The following is a 6585-nucleotide window of genomic DNA, read 5'->3' on the forward strand; positions in this document are numbered from 1 at the left end:
ATAAGACAAGAAAAAATTCCCGAGGGGAATAAATATTAAAAAATAATACAATATCATAACTTGCAGATGATATAGTTACCGATGATGTAAAAAGAAATTATTGAACAATATTAGAAATAATAAAATAGGCCAATAAACAGGATGTATATAATGATCTGCAAAAAAGATAAGTTTTTTTTTAATATGACAATTAGAAAGTGTGAAGCTATTGTATTTACAATAGAAAACAAACTATGGAAATTTAAGATTAAAATGCAGCTATAAAAGAATGGCCTGAACAATGTATGATGTTCCAGGGAGACTCAATATGTAAACATTCTATTTCTACTACATCAATAGATTAAATGCAGTTTAGTCAAAAGCCCTACAGAATTAAAAATAATAAAACTTCAATAGCTACTTCTAAATTTTATTTTGAAGACCAAATATGAAAATACTGGTAGGAAAATTTGAAAGAGGATATTTGTTCCAACCAAAAATATAGTATGGGACTACTTATTAATAGGGCATTTAAATTGAATGCCAATTAAAACTGGCAGGGAGAACACATTTATTTGCTGGCATTCTTTCTCTGACACTGAAAATATAACATTAAAATAATGGAAAATTATTTCCATTTCTAGAAAAATGTATAATGTAAAGGGATCATCAGAGAATAAGGAGTTTCAAAAAAATACAATAGACCAGAAAGAAAGAAAGAGCAAGCTAGAAACATTTAACTTAAAGTGTGTTTAGGAAAGACTTTCTCAGTCTATTTCTTTTTTCCTCCCACCTCTTTTCTATTCTCAGTGCTTTGGGCAGCCCAGAATTTTAACCCCAGATAAAAAAATCTAAAAGATCTTGCCTCTAAACATTTGGAAGATTTACCTAAGGAAAATTAGGGCTACAAGAGTAAGGTTTTTATTCTGGCATTATTCTCATAATAATACTTAGCGTGGTGGTTTTTCTGGAGGCCTCCATAGCCTAAGTGTGGCTCCCTACTTAGACACCTTCAAGTGAAGAATGGCTAGTCAATAGCTGTATACACATACCCATAGCCACAGGCAGCTTTTCTAGAGATGAGGGAGAGTCAGTGGAAAAACATTCCTACAGATTTACTAGCTACCTAGAAAAATCACTGCTATGTTCTGTTCATTCATAGGACTTTCTAAACTTCCCAAACTTAACTGTCCCAAATTGCCTTCTGGCCAAGGTAGAATAAGAGGGGCTGGACTTATTCTCCTAACTTAAACAATTGAAAACTGTACAAAACATACACAACCCCTCTTCTTAGACATTGGACACAGTACAAGACTGATCAATGAGAAAAAAAACAACTGCAGTTGCTTTTTATTTGGAGGCACCTTCTGGACTGGAGATGATGGAGGGAAACCTCAAAGTATGGTAGCCTTGCTCAGGTGAGACAGAAATCGGAACTCAGGGAGTCTAAAGTGTCTGGAATTTATGGGGTAGAGTTCTAGAGAGGAAAGAGCTACATAGGAAAAAAGTTTAGAATTGTGCACTGGAGTACCCTTAATTCTGCTGACACCTAAGGCACATGGAATTTAACCCCATGAAAGAAGGCAAAGGACAACTAGGGACTTGTCAGTTAAGTGGTTCCACAGCTTGTAGAGCACCAGGCATCATTTGAGAATGGGGAGTTCCTATCAGCCCATGGAGGGTCTTTGTCAGTCTCTTAGGGGATCTAGACTGTGATAAAGGTTGCACTAGACCCACCCTAACAAAAGTTTCAAAACAAGTCTCTAAGGATCAAAATGAAACAGAAGTAACTAATCTCAATAGAACTACCCCCTTTTCTGTAAAGGGGACAACTAACAATATGAAATATGGTGTTTGCCTTCTAATAAAACACTACTAGGCATGCCAAGAAGCAGGCAAATAACCAGAAAAAAAAAAAAACTTATCAGAAACAAGCCCCCAAATGGCAGAGAAGATGGAATCAGCAGCAAGGATATTAGACTAGCTATTATAACTATGTTAATGTATTTAAAGGAAAATATGAGCACAATGAGGAGAGAAATTAAAAGCATAACCAAGACCAGATGGAAAATCTAGAGATGAAGAAGAAAATATCTGAAATGAAAATTTTTAGTAAATGGGGATAATAACAAATTAGGCATTGCAAAAGGAAAAAAAGAAACTAGTGTACTTGAAGATATAAAAATAGAAAACGTTCAAAGTGAAACAGAAAAAAAGACTAAAAAGAAAATGAAAGGAATGTCAGTGAGCTTTAGAACAGTATCAAGTATCATATGTGTTATCAAGTCTTAGAAAGTGGCAGAGAGAAAAGGATTTAAAGAAATAGTGGCTGAAAGTTTCCAAATATGAAGAAAGACCCTAATCTAAGATGCCCAAGGTATAATAAGCAGGATAAACAAAGAAAATGCACAACAAGACACATCACAATAAAATTATTGGAAAGCAGTGATAAAGAGAAAAATCTTAACATCTGCCAGAGAAAAAAAGACTATGAGAATTCTTATCAGAAATGATGCAAGTCAGAAAAAGAATGACAACTTAAAGAGTTCAAGGAAACTGTCAATTCAGAATTCTATATTCTATATATATATAATATATATATATATTCTATATTCACTGAAACACTTTTTTCCATTTCTTTTTTCCAAAACACTAAGGTAAAATAAAGACTTGGATTACAACAAATGTTAAGGGAAATTTTTAGGTAGAATAAAAATGATCAGATGGAAACATGGGTTTAAAAGATGCTAGAAGAGGACATGACTGGCTGGGTCATTGGAGCATGTGACTCCTGATATCAGGGTTGTGAGTTCGAGCCCAATGTTGAGCATGAAGCCTACTTAAATAAATAAATAAATAAATAAATAAATAAATACAATAAAAAAAAATTTTAAAAGGATGCTAGTAATGATAAATAGAAAGACCTTTTAAAAATGATTTTATTTATTTGACAGAGATCACAAGTGGGCAGAGGCTGGCAGAGAGAGGGTGAAGCTGGTCTCTGCTGAGTGGAGAACCCCACACGAGGTTCAATCCCAGGACCCTGAGATCATGATCTGAGCCAAAGGCAGAGGCTTAACCCACTCAGGCACCCAAATTTCTTTTCCTCTCCTGGTTTAATTTCTTTAAAGAGTCAGAGATAACTTACTATTTGTAGTAAAACTATTAAAAATGTGTTGGGTTTATAACATAAACAAAAATAAATTCTAAACAGTAGCACAAAAATGGGAGGAGGGAAATAGAGATACAAGAGTCTTCCATTGTGTATGAATTGCTATAGTATCATTTGAAGAAAATCAGTAGTTAGCTAAAAATATATGACTGCAGGAAAGCCTTTAAAAAGCCAACAGAGGGGCTCCTGGGTGGCTCAGTGGGTTAAGCCGCTGCCTTCAGCTCAGGTCATGATTTCAGGGTCCTGGGATAGAGCCCCGCATTGGGCTCTGCTCAGCGGGGAGCCTGCTTCCCTCTCTCTCTCTGCCTGCTTCTCTGCCTACTTGTGATCTTTCTCTGTCAAATAAATATATAAAATCTTTAAAAAAAAAAAAAAGCCAACAGATTCCTGATAAGATAAATTGGAGAGAAAATGTAATCCTAAGTACTTAATCCAAAAGAAGGCAGGAAAAGATAAAAGGAATAAAATAGATGGGATAAATAGAAATCAAATACATAAAAATCAATTGAATTAAACATATTGATAATTACATTAAATGTAAATAGCTAAACACTGCTTTTTGAAGGCATAGATTATCAGGCTTGGTAAAAAGAAAGACCCATTTATGTGCTTTCTAAAGTAAACCCACTTTCAATGTAAACACGTAGGTTAAAAGTAAAAGGATCTACTTGGGTTTTTGGCAGCGGTGTTAGCACAAATATTCTATTTTGTAACTGTTTTAAGTCTTTAGTCTTAATTCTGTATTTAAATTGTTACAATGCTCACCTTTACTTCTTTTTTCAATACCCAAATTCATTCTTTTTTTTTTTTTTGCCATTTGTAAATTTTATAATAAAGGAGAATGTGAGACCATAGTTTTTCACATTTGTGAGCATCATACTTTTTTAAAATTAATTTTTATTTGAATGTAGTTGGCACACAATGTAACATTAGCTTCAGGTTTACAACATAGTGGTTTGACAAGTTTAAACATTATGCTATGCTAACTACAAGTATAGCTACCATCTGTCACCACACCATGCTGTTACAATATCATTGACTATATTTCTTATGTTGTGCCTCTTATTCCTGTAATTTATTAATTCCATAACTAAAAGCCTCCATTTTCCACCCCTCTTCACACATTTGTCCCTTCCCCCTGCCTTTTCTCAAGATTACTTTGGCTATTCAGGGTCTTTTGTGATTCTATGCAATCTGAGTAATTTTTGCTCTCGTTTTGTGAAAAATGCTGTTGGTATTTGATAGGGATTGCATTCAATTTGTAGGTTCCTTTGGGTGATATGGACATTCTTTTAACCCAAGCTCATTTGTTTGTGTCATCTTCAATTTCTTTCATCAGTGTTTTATAGTTCTCAGTGTGTAGGCCTTTTACCTCTTTTGTTAGTTAAATAATATCCTAGATATTTTATTCTTTTTGGTACAGTTGTAAATTGAGTTATTTTCTTAATTTCTCTTTATGCTACTTCATTATTAGTGTATAGGAATGCTGCCAACTTCTGGGTGTTTTATATCTTGCAAATTTACTGAGTTCATTTGTTACTTCTAACTGTTTTTGTTATTTTTAACATTTTTTTTTTTTTGTGAAGTCTTTAGGGTGTTCTATGTATAGTATCATGTCATCTGCAAATAGTGATGTTTTAACTTCTTTACCAATATGGATGCTGTTTATTTCTCATCTGATTGTTGTGGCTAGGACTTCCAGTACTATATTGAATAAAAGTGGTAAGAATGGACATCTTTGTCTTGTTCCTGATCTTAGAAGAAAAGCTCTCAGTTTTTGTCCATTGAGTAAGATGTTTGCTGTGGATTTTTAAAAAATGGCCTTTCTTATGTTCAGGTGTATTTCCTCTAAACCCAATTTGTTGAATTTTTTTTTCCATCATAAAATGATATTGAATTTTATGAAAATTTTTCTGCATTTATTGAGATGATCATGTGATTTTTATCCTTTGTTTTGTTGGTATGGTGTGTTAGATTGATTTGTGAATATTGAATCATTCTTGCATCCTCAAAATGAACCCCACTTGATTGTGGTGAGTGATCCCTTCAATGTATTGTTGAATGTGGTTTGTGATTTTTTTAAGTATCTTTAAAAAAAATATTTCACTTATTTGAGAAAGAGAGAGAGAGGATGAATGGAGGATGGAGAGAGGAAGAGGGAGAAACAGACTCCCTGCTGGACAGAGAGTCAGATGTGGAACTCGATCCCAGGACTCTGGGATCATGACCTCGGCTGAAGGCAGATGCTTAACCAACTGAGCCACCCAATTCTCCCTTTGTTGAGGATCTTTGTACCCATGTTTCTTTTTTGTGGTGTCTTCTGCTTTTAGTATCAGGGTAATGTTGGCCTCATAGAATGTATTTGGAAGCTTTCCTTTCTCTATTTTTTGGAATAGTTTGAAGGAAATAGGTTTTAACTCTTCTTTAAATGTTTGGTAGAATTTACCTGTGAATCATCCCAGTCCTGGACCTTTATTTTTTGATGATTGATTACTGGCTAAGTTTTATTATTAGTAATTGGCCTGTTTGAATATTTATTTCTTCCTGATTGTTTTGGAAGACTTTGTGTTTCTAGGAATTTATCCATTCTGTCCCAGTTTATTGACATATAATTTTTCATGATATTCTCTTATAATCCTTTGTATTTCTGTGATGTCAGTTATTCTGTCTTTTTTCTGATTTTATTTATTTGGATCCTTTTTCTTTTCTTTCTTGATAAGTCTAAGAGTTTATAAATTTTGGTTATTTTTTCAAAGAACCATCTGTTGGGTTTCATTGATTGTGTGTGTGTGTGTGTGTGTGTGTGTGTGTGTGTATCTGTCTGTCATTTATTTCTGCTCTTTTGTTATTTGCTTCCTTCTACCCACCTTGGGTTTTGTTTCTCTTTTTCTAGTTCCTGTAGGTGTAGGGTTAGGTTGAGCTTTTACTTTGTTTTTTCCCCTTGTTTCTTGAGGTAAGCCTGTATTGCTATATACTCTTAGGACTCATTTTGCTGGGTCCCAAGGATTTTGAATCATCATGTTTTCATTTGTTTCTGTGTACTTTTTAAAATTTATTCTTTGCTCCACTGACCTACTGGTGGTTCAGTATCATGTTGTTCAGCCTTCACATGTTTGTGTTTTTTACAATTTTTTTCTTGTGATTTAGTTCTAGTTTCATACCATTGTAGTCAGAAAAGATGCATGGTATGAATCCAATCTTCTGAAATTTATTGAGGCTTGTTTGGTGGCTTAATACGTGATCTGTTCTGGAGAATGCCACATGTGAATTTGAAAGGAATGTGTATTCCGTTGTTTCTGGGTGGACTGTTCTGTGTATGTTACGTCTATCTGGTCTAATGTGTCATTACAAGACACTGTTTCCTTATGGATTTTCTGCCTGGATGATCTATCCACTGATGCAAGTGGAGTGTTAAAATCCCCTGCTGTTATTGC

At 34.1% G+C, this 6585-nt stretch overlaps 1 protein-coding gene across 1 annotated transcript in view; it reads left to right on the plus strand.

Annotated features, from left to right (window-relative positions):
• Positions 1–6585, plus strand: part of CFAP96 (cilia and flagella associated protein 96) — a 164503-nt gene that overhangs the window by 20009 nt on the left and 137909 nt on the right. The window lies entirely within an intron of this gene.

Source organism: Mustela nigripes, chromosome 18 (genome assembly GCF_022355385.1).
Source record: "Mustela nigripes isolate SB6536 chromosome 18, MUSNIG.SB6536, whole genome shotgun sequence".
Taxonomy (NCBI): Eukaryota; Metazoa; Chordata; class Mammalia; order Carnivora; family Mustelidae; genus Mustela; species Mustela nigripes.